This window comes from Marmota flaviventris, chromosome 2, assembly GCF_047511675.1.
Source record: "Marmota flaviventris isolate mMarFla1 chromosome 2, mMarFla1.hap1, whole genome shotgun sequence".
NCBI lineage: Eukaryota > Metazoa > Chordata > Mammalia > Rodentia > Sciuridae > Marmota > Marmota flaviventris.
In genome coordinates, this window is record NC_092499.1 from 81,324,218 (window position 1) to 81,334,974 (window position 10,757).

A 10,757-nucleotide genomic window follows, 5' to 3' on the forward strand; every position below is an offset into this window, starting at 1 on the left:
ACCCTGCTTTATATACTGGCTTAGGCCTGCTTCTCTAGTGTTCAAATTTCAACATGTGAGGAAGCAGGATTCCTCACCAATAACTAGTGGTATCAGAATGGCCTGTTCAAAAAGGAATGTGACACAAAAAAGTGGCATATATATTCAGAGCAAATACAAATTTAATATATTAATTTTTTTCATAGCACTACAGATTGTTAATGTCTAGTTGGGTATGACCAATTTTGCTGACAATTAGCAATATTGAGTATTTTCATGTAGGACTCTTGGTCATTTGTGTGTCTTTTTTTGACAAATGTCTAGTAAGATTTATAGCCCATTTTTAAATGGGATGATGATGATGATGATGATGATGATGATGATGATTGAGTTGTTTTGGTTTCTTATATATTCTGAATGTAACCCCTTGTCAGATTATAGCTTAGAAATAATTTATTCTATTCTAGAAATTGTCTGTTTTACATGACAGGAAAGTGTGGACACCTGAGGAACTTGCAGGAAGCAGGTTATTGACTGAAGGGTCCAGAGGGCAACTATGGCCTAAAGCATTCTCTGGACAAAGAATCAAGAAATTCCTTGAACTTTATATCAGTGTGAGGAGGGGCTTGAAGATTTACATGACAAGTGTTATTTGTTCTATCTTGTTTAGACTAGACAGAGGCATTTACAGGTTTATTTATTTTGTTATTGTTGTTGTTTTTTTTTTTTTTTCTGGAAACCTGACATTTACAGAAAACAGGAAACTACCAACCATAATGCTCTTCTATAGAAGTTTCTGCTGACACCCTATGTAAAAAGCTTTCCAACAAGACTAAGAGGAACATATATGTTACTCTCTGGCTTGCTTCATGTTCACTCTAATGATTGTGTTGCTATGCAAAAGACATTCAGTTAGCTGTATTCCCATTGCCTATGTTGAACCACAATGCAGTTTTAAATAAAATAACAGCAACCTTGTATTGTGTACACAAATGCTGGCCAGCGACTGTCTCTCCCAAAACCCGGCCAGAGAACAGCCCCCCAGCACTCCAGGAAAAAGTTTTTAAAGCACAAAAAGTTGCAAAAGGGGGTTGTCTTGATAACTTACAGCTAACAGGATTTTGGCAAGAATGATACAAAGGCATATACTAGATTAGTGATCTACATGGCATAATATTTTAAGGTAGGGAGTAAATTCAGATTCCAACATCACAACTTAGGAGGCACCGCTGAGGTTTCAGAGAGAGTTGTTATCTGGTCAGGGAATCCCAGGCATGAGTGAGTTCAGAGCATGGGCAAGAATTCCAAACAAGTTTAGAAATATCAGTAATTTATAGTAAAACAGAAATTAACTTCTCATGACTTTGTGATGAAATGGCTTCCAATCCAAAAGTGGAATTAGGCTGGGTTCATCAGTGTACTTTTGTTTTTTTGTTGTACTTTAGAGATCTTATTCAAAATATTTCTGTTCATTTCAATGTGTTGAAGCATTTCCCATTTTTTTCTTCCTCATTTACCTTCTTAGATTTAGGTCCTACATTTAATGCTTTAACCAATTTTTACTTATATAATGATGAAAGACAGTGTCTAGTTTTATTCTTTGGCAAAGGGATATACAGTCTTCACACCATTGTTAATTGAAGAGACTGTCCTTTTGCCAATGTGTTTGAACACCTTTGTCAAAGACCAGATGGCTGTGGGTGTATGGGTTTACTTTTAGTTTCTTAATTTGGAACCATTGGTTTATGTATCTATTTTCATGTGCACATCATGATATTTTGAATTACTAAGGGGTTGTAACATATTTTAAAGTCAATTATTTTTTGTGATATCTAAAATTGGTCATTTTTCTCAACATTGTGTTTGTCTATTTAGAATTGTTGGGGTTCCATATGCATTTCAGGATCATTTTTTGAGTTTTGTGAAGGATTTCATTGATATTTTGATAGAGTTCTAATGAACCTGTAGATTGCTTTAAATAGTATAGACATTTTAACAATATTGATTCTTCCAATTCATGAACACAGGATGTCTTTCCATTTTGTATGTCTTTTCTAATTTTTAATTGAAGTTATATAATTTTCATTATAAAGATAGTTCAAGTCAAGTGAGATACCCATTCATTTCAGTAAGAATGGCTATTATCAAAATGGCAAAAGATAATAATAGGTCCTGGTGAAGATGTGGAGAACTGGGAACATTTCCACATTGTTCATGGGCATATCCATAAGGAAAACAGTGTGGAGTTTCCTCAAAACATTAAAAATTAACCTGTTATATGATCCAGCGATCCCCCTAGCTGGTATACATCCAAAGGAAATGAAACAAATATATTACAAGACAACTGTGCTCCCATGTTCATTAAAGTACTATTTACAGTACCAAAGACATGGAATCAAATTATGTGTCCATTAATGGAAGAATGAATAAAAAGAAGGTGGAAGACATACACAACGGAATACTAATCAGCCATAAAAATAATGTAATCTCTGATTTGCACAACAGGAATAGAACTGGAAGATATTAGGTTAAGCAAAATAAGCCAGTCACAGAAAAAAATACTGCAGGATCTCACTCATATATTAATTAAAAAAATGTTGATCTCATAAAAGTGGAGTTTAGAATGTTGCTTAACAAGGTCTGGGGAAGTTACAGGAATGGAGAAATGGGGAAAGGTTGGCCAACTGGTACAAAGCATAAATGCATGAACTCATAATAGAAACAACAAATGTATCTAGATACAATCTATGTATGCAAACAAGATGTATGAAATTTTAACATACATTTCTCATATTCTGTGCCTCTCTGGCTGAAAAACATGCAATATTGTTAATGGCACTTCTATTAATTAAAATGATTTTTTTGTAAATATCCATTTTCTCTCTTCCTATAGAAACCAACATTTACTGCTTAAATGTCCATATCCTGAAAACTATCCCTGCTTAAAATGTCCCAGGTTTTTTTCAGATGATTTTCATCTTAGAGGCTTTCTGAAAATTTTTTTCCTAACCCATTCACTTTACTAAATACATTCTATCCTCTGATAGGTTTTAAATGCTAATAAATTTTATGTCTGGTTTTGTATCCAAATCATATGCCAAATTTTTATTATATGGCCCTCAATTCAGCTTCTCCCATGAAGGGTGGCTGAGGAAGTCTTTTAGAAAGAGAAGTAAAATTTTAATTTTATCATTTTTGAAGAGGAAATTTTATCAGGACTTAAAATCATTAAACATAGGACATAGAAACAGTGAGAGAATGTCAAATCATTTGTACTGGGTTGCAATATCAGTTCTCCTTTATCTTCCCCAGTATAATTTAATTTTTATTTATTTATTTATTTATTTATTTATTTTTTCCTGCAAATTATTATTTTTATTATTGGTTGTTCAAAACATTACAGAGCTATTGACATATCATATTTCATACGTTAGATTCAAGTTGGTTATGAACTCCCATTTTTACCCCAAATACAGATTGCAGAATCACATCGGTTACACATCCACATTTTTACATAATGCCATATTAGTTACTGTTGTATTCTGCTATCTTTCCTATCCTCAAGTATCCCCCCTCCCCTCCCCTCCCATCTTCTCTCTCTACCCCATCTACTGTAATTCATTTCTCTCCTTGTTTATTTTCCCATTCCCCTCACAACCTCTTACATGTAATTTTGTATAACAATGAGGGTCTCCTTCCATTTCCATGCAATTTCCCTTTTCTCTCCCTTTCCCTCCCACCTCATGTCTCTGTTTAATGTTAATCTTATCCTCCTGCTCTTCCTCCCTTCTCTGTTCTTAGTTGCTGTCATTATATCAAAGAAGATATTTGGCATTTGTTTTTTAGGGATTGGCTAGCTTCACTTAGCATAATCTGCTCTAGTGCCATCCATTTCCCTGCAAATTCAATGATTTTGTCATTTTTAGTGCTGCGTAATACTCCATGGTGTATAAATGCCACATTTTTTTTACCCATTCATCTATTGAAGGGCATCTTTGGTTCCACAGTCTAGCAATTGTGAATTGTGCTGCTATGAACATCGATGTGGCAGTATCTCTGTAGTATGCTCTTTTAAGGTCTTCAGGGAATAGTCCGAAAGGGCAATAGCTGGGTCAAATGGTGGTTCCATTCCCAGCTTTCCCAGGAATCTCCATAATGCTTTCCAAATTGGCCGCACCAATTTGCAGATCCACCAGCAATGTACAAGAGTACCCTTTTCCCCACATCCTCGCCAGCACTTGTTGTTGTTTGACTTCATAATGGCTGCCAATCTTACTGGAGTGAAATGGTATCTTCAGGTGGTTTTGATTTGCATTTCTCTGACTGCTAGAGATGGTGAGCATTTTTTCATGTACTTGTTGATTGATTGTATGTCCTCCTCTGAGAAGCGTCTGTTCAGGTCCTTGGCCCACTTGTTGATTGGGTTATTTGTTAACTTATTGTCTAATTTTTTTGAGTTCTTTGTATACTCTGGATATTAGGGCTCTATCTGAAGTGTGAGGAGTAAAAATTTTTTCCCATGATGTAGGCTCCCTATTTACCTCTCTTATTGTTTCTCTTGCTGACAAAAAACTTTTTAGTTTAAGTAAGTCCCATTTGTTGATTCTTGTTATTAACTCTTGTGCTATGGGTGTCCTATTAAGGAATTTGGAGCCCGACCCCACAATATGTAGATCGGAGCCAACTTTTTCTTCTATCAGCCGCAGAGTCTCTGATTTGATATCAAGCTCCTTGATCCATTTTGAGTTAACTTTTGTGCATGGTGACAGAAAGGGATTCAGTTTCATTTTGTTGCATATGGATTTCCAGTTTTCCCAACACCATTTGTTGAAGATGCTATCCTTCCTCCATTGCATGCTTTTAGCCCCTTTATCAAATATAAGATAGTTGTAACTTTGTGGATTAGTCTCTGTGTCCTCTATTCTGTGCCATTGGTCCACCCACCTGTTTTGGTACCAGTACCATGCTGTTTTTGTTACTATTGCTCTGTAATATAGTTTGAAATCCGGTATCGCTATACCGCCTGATTCACACTTCCTGCTAGAATTGCTTTTGCTATTCTGGGTCTTTTATTTTTCCATATGAATTTCCTGATTGCTTTATCTATTTCTACAAGAAATGCCATTGGGATTTTGATTGGCATTGCATTAAACCTATAGAGAACTTTTGGTAATATCGCCATTTTGATGATGTTAGTTCTGCCTATCCATGAACATGGTATATTTTTCCATCTTCTAAGATCTTCTTCTACTTCTCTCTTTAGGGTTCTGTAGTTTTCATTGTATAAATCTTTCACCTCTTTTTTTTTTAGGTTGATTCCCAAGTATTTTATTTTTTTTGAGGATATTGTGAATGGGGTGGTTGTCCTCATTTCCATTTCAGAGGATTTGTCGCTGATATACAGGATTGCCTTTGATTTATGCATGTTGATTTTATATCCTGCCACTTTGCTGAATTCATTTATTAGCTCTAGTAGTTTCTTTGTAGACCCTAATGGGTCTTCTAGGTATAGAATCATGTCCTTTGCAAATAGTAATACTTTAAGTTCTTCTTTTCCTATTTTTATGCCTTTAATTTCTTTCATCTGTCTAATAGCTCTGGCCAGTGTTTCGAGAACTATATTGAATAGAAGTGGTGATAGAGGGCATCCCTGTCTTGTTCCAGATTTTAGAGGGAATGCCTTCAATTTTTCTCCGTTCAGAATGATGCTAGCCTGAGGCTTAGCATAGATAACTTTTACAATGTTGAGGTAAGTTCCTGTTATCCCTAGTTTTTCTAATGTTTTGAATATAAAGGGATGCTGTACTTTGTCGAATGCTTTTTCTGCATCTATCGAGATGATCATATGGTTCTTATCTTTAAGTCTATTGATGTGGTGAATAACATTTATTCATTTCCGTATATTGAACCATCCTTGCATCCCCGGGATGAATCCTACTTGATCATGGTGCACAATTTTTTTGATGTGTTTTTGTATCTGACTTGCCAGAATTTTATTGAGGATTTTTGCATCTAGGTTCATAAGAGATATTGGTCTATAGTTTTCTTTCTTTGAGGTGTCTTTGTCTGGTTTCGGAATCAGGGTGATGTTGGCCTCATAGAATGTATTTGGAAGATCTCCCTCTTTTTCTATTTCCTGAAATAACTTGAAAAGTATTGGTATTAATTCTTCTTTAAAGGTTTTGTAAAACTCCGCTGTATACCCATCTGGTCCTGGGCTTTTCTTGGTTGGTAGTCTTTTGATTGCTTCTTCTATTTCATCCATTGATATTGGTCTGTTCAAATTGTATGTATCCTCCTGACTCTGTCTGGGCAAATCATATGACTTAAGAAATTTATCGATGTCTTCACTATCTTCTGTTTTATTGGAATATAGGTTTTCAAAATAATTTCTAATTGTCTTCTGTATTTCTGTAGCATCTGTTGTGATATTGCCTTTTTCATCCCGTATGTTAGTAATTTGAGTTCTCTCTCCTCTTCGTTAGCATGGCTAAGGGTCTGTCGATCTTATTTATTTTTTCAAAGAACCAACTTTTAGTTTTGTTAATTTTTTCAATAGTTTCTTTTGTTTCAGTTTCGTTGATTTCTGCTCTGATTTTAATTATTTCTTGCCTTCTACTTCTTTTGTTGTTGCTTTGCTCTTCCTTTTCTAGGGCTTTAAGATGAAGTGTGATCTCATTTATTTGTTGGTTTTTTCTTTTTTTGAGGAATGACCTCCAGGCGATGAATTTCCCTCTTAAAACTGCTTTCATTGTGTCCCACAGATTCCGATATGTTGTGTCTGTATTTTCATTTATCTCTAAGAATTTTTTGATTTCCTCCTTTATGTCTTCTATAACCCATTGATCATTCGGTAACATATTGTTCATTTTCCATGTGATGGAGGATTTTTCCTTCCTTCTTTTATCATTGATTTCCAGTTTCATTCCATTATGATCAGATAAAATGCATGGTATTATCTCCACCCCTTTATATTTACTGAGGGTTGCCCTATGGCATAATATATGGTATATTTTTGAGAAGGATCCATGTGCTGCTGAGAAAAAAGTATATCCACTTGATGATGGTTGATATATTCTATATATGTCAGTTAAGTCTAGGTTATTGATTGTGATATTGAGTTCTATAATTTCTTTATTCAACTTTTGTTTGGAGGATCTGTCCAATGGTGAGAGAGGTGTGTTGAAGTCACCCATAATTATTGTGTTGTGGTCTATTTGATTCTTGTACTTGAGGAGAATTTGTTTTATGAACATCGCAGCACCATTATTTGGTGCATAAATATTGATAATTGTTATGTCTTGTTGGTGAATGGTTCCCTTTAACAGTATATAATGTCCTTCCTTATCCCTTTTGATTAACTTAGTCTTGAAGTCGATTTTATTTAATATGAGGATGGCCACCCCTGCTTGCTTATGAGGACCGTGTGCGTGGTATATTTTTTCCCAACCTTTCACCTTCAGCCTGTGTATGTCTTTTCCAATCAGATGTGTCTCCTGGAGGCAGCATATTGTTGGATTTGTTTTTTTAATCCATGTTACCAGCCTATGTCGCTTTATTGGAGAGTTTAAGCCATGAACGTTTAGAGTTACTATTGATATATGGTTTTTACTTCCAGCCATGTTTGATTATTTATCTTTTTTTTTAATTTAGTTTGTTTCTCCATGATTAGCTTTCCCCCTGCCCTCTGTCTTTACTGAGCACTTCCCAGTGATGGTTTTGGTTATTGTTTTTCATTTCTTCCTCATGTAGTGTTTTGCTCAAGATGCTTTGCAATGCTGGTTTTCTGGCTGCAAATTCTTTTAACTTTTGTTTATCATGAAATATTTTTATTTTGTTGTCGTACCTGAAGCTTAATTTTGCTGGATACACAATTCTTGGTTGGCATCCATTGTCTTTCAGTGTTTGAAATATGTTGTTCCAGGATCTTCTCGCTTTCAGTGTCTGTGATGAAAAATCCGTTGTTAACCTTATTGGTTTACCCCTGAATGTAATCTGCCTCCTTTCTCTTGTAGCTTTTAATATTTTCTCTTTGTTCTGTATATTGGATATCTTCATAACAATGTGTCTTGGCGTTGATCTACTGTGATTTTGTATGCTCAGTGTCCTGTATGCTTCTACAATTTGTATATCCATTTCCTTTTTTATTTCTGGAAAATTTTCTGTAATTATTTCATTCAGCAGGTTACTCATTCCCTTGGTTTGAATCTCTATACCTTCCTCAATCCCGATGACTCTTAAGTTTGGTTTTTTTATGTTATCCCATATCTCTTGGATGTTTTTCTCATGATTTTTTACCAGCCTTTCTGAGTTGGCTAGACTCTTTTCAAGATGATATATTTTGTCTTCATTATCTGACGTTCTGGCTTTTACTTGCTCCACTCTGTTAGTGATACTCTCAATTGAGTTTTTAATTTGGTTTATGGTTTCCTTCATTTCTAGAATTATTGTTTGATTTTTTTTATAATCTCTAAAGATGCTTAACTTCTTCTTTTATCTGTTTATGTAATTCAATTTCAATGTGTTCTTTCACTGTTTGAATTCGCTGTCTCATATCCTCTTTAAGGTTCCATTCCATCTGTCTAAGGTATTCCTTGAGTTCTTTATATGACCATTTTTTCTGATGACTCTAGGTCCTCCTGAATATGTAGGCTGTCTTGCATTGTTTGTACTCCTTTTCTGCCTTGCTTTTTCATGCTGCTCATGTTACTTCTGTTCTGTTTGACTGCTGAGTTACTGTTTACTCCTATAAATTTATTTGATGCTTGGGAGGAAAAGTATTAGAAGGGAAGGGAAGAAGTCACTGTCGCCGATGGTTTAAATGAAGTTATCCCCTCCGCCACATTCTGGTGAAGTCAGTTCTCTGCCATGGTGGTATCCCATGCAAATCGACAGTTCGTTTCCCTTTGCCGGGTGACCAATGCAACGGGTGGGTCCTGACTGGCTCTCCCATACTCATGGAGTATGCAGGTCTTACTCTTCATGATATTTTTGTTGCTTTACATGATCATTGTATCTGGAAATATTGTCATTGTGACCTTAATCATCACTGACCCTCATCTCCATTCCCCCATGTATTTCTTTTGGGGCAACCTGTCTTTTGTGATATGTGGCTTTTCTCAGTCACCAGTCCTAAGATGATCAAAGAGTTTCTCAGGGAGAGCAAAACCATTTCCTTTGCAGATTGCATGTGCCAAATCTTATTTGCCCATTTCATTGCAGCAAGTGAGATGGTGCTTCTAGTGTCCATGGCCTATGACCACTATGTGGCCATCTGCAAACCACTTCATTACTCCACCATTATGAGCCTGCAAAGGTGCACTGGGCTGGTGGTTTCTTCCTGGACTACTGGCTTTGTGCATGCCATGAGTCACCTAGCTGTGATAGTGCAGTTGTTCTGTGGCCCCAGGGGAACAGACAGCTTCTTCTGTGATATGCCTCTGGTGATCAAGCTGGCCTGCATGGATTCCTATAATTTAGACATTTTAATGAATGTTGACTGTGGGTTTGTGGCTGTAACCTGCTTTATCCTCTTGCTGATAATCTACACATATATTCTTCTCAGTGTCTGCCAGAGATCTAAAACTGGTGCATCTAATGCCCTGTCCACCTGCAGTGCCCACATCACAGTTGTGGTTATCTTTTTTGTGCCCTGTATCTTCATTTATGTGTGGCCACTCAACATCACCTGGTTGGACAAACTTCTTGCTGTGTTTTATTCTGTTTTTACACATCTCCTCAATCCAGCATTTTTACATTAAGAAATAAAGAGATAAAAAAGGCTTTGAAAAGACTCAGGGGTTATTATGTAGGTTCCCAGGAAAAGGCTTAATGCCCAGAAATTCATTGCATGTAGTTTAAATTGACAATACACTGACCTTATAATATAGTTTAAAAATCAAGGGATATAGTTTATACTTATAAATAGTTCCAGTTTCCATATACATCTGTAGATTTGAGGCAATGTAGAGATTTTAAATTTTACTTATCAGCCAATGTTGTGAATTATTTCCCTGAAATCCATACAAGAACAATCCTTTGTTATGGAAAAATTATCTTTTCAGTCTTTCCACACCACTAATAATATGAAAAAGAACCTACAAGCAAGCATAGTGACTTTAGTGTTCATCCCCACTGTGGCATGTATCAGTACAGGACACCAAATAAAACCTCATTGTATGTGAACCACATTAAGCATGTCTGCTAAAATGGTGTGGATTTTTCTTGGTGGGACATGAAAGCATTCTAAAATGAGATTCTCATCTTTGTTCATAGTTGTGTGAATATACCACTTTCAACTTACACACATTTATAAGTGAGTCTTATGGTATGGTAATTCTATCTCAACAAGATTATTCTTTAAAAATCCAATTCTAAGAGTACTCCCATGGAACTTTTCAAAACATGAAAGCTATTTCTTTCAATTTATTTGGTGTGTAGGCTTTTTCTTCATTTGTCAGGCCTAGCATGGCCCAGGGGTGTCACTGGGACTTTAGTAATCCTCTTGGAGAGGAATTCAGGTGCAAATAAAAAGGTCTTCTGTTGGCTGAAGCTTCTTTGAGCAGTGTAAGGTTCTGGTTCTTCTAAGGTAGGGAGACTGCTGGGGTAAATGTTTCATGAGCAACATCCAGTTGTTCCCACACTTTGGACTTCTAGGTTTTGTCTGCCAGGGCCCTGATCTGAACATAACACCTGTTGGGAGTTTCCCTGAGGATTCCTTGGGAGGTTGGCAAGGGCGGCAGGGGGAGGTCGATAAGGAGGGGGTTTATCTGCAGGAT

General features: G+C 36.1%; 1 pseudogene; it reads left to right on the plus strand.

The window, feature by feature from the left end:
• Positions 1 to 8,937: 8,937 nt before the first annotated feature.
• On the plus strand, positions 8,938 to 9,811 carry LOC114082961 (olfactory receptor 4K14-like; annotated as a pseudogene).
• Positions 9,812 to 10,757: the final 946 nt, after the last annotated feature.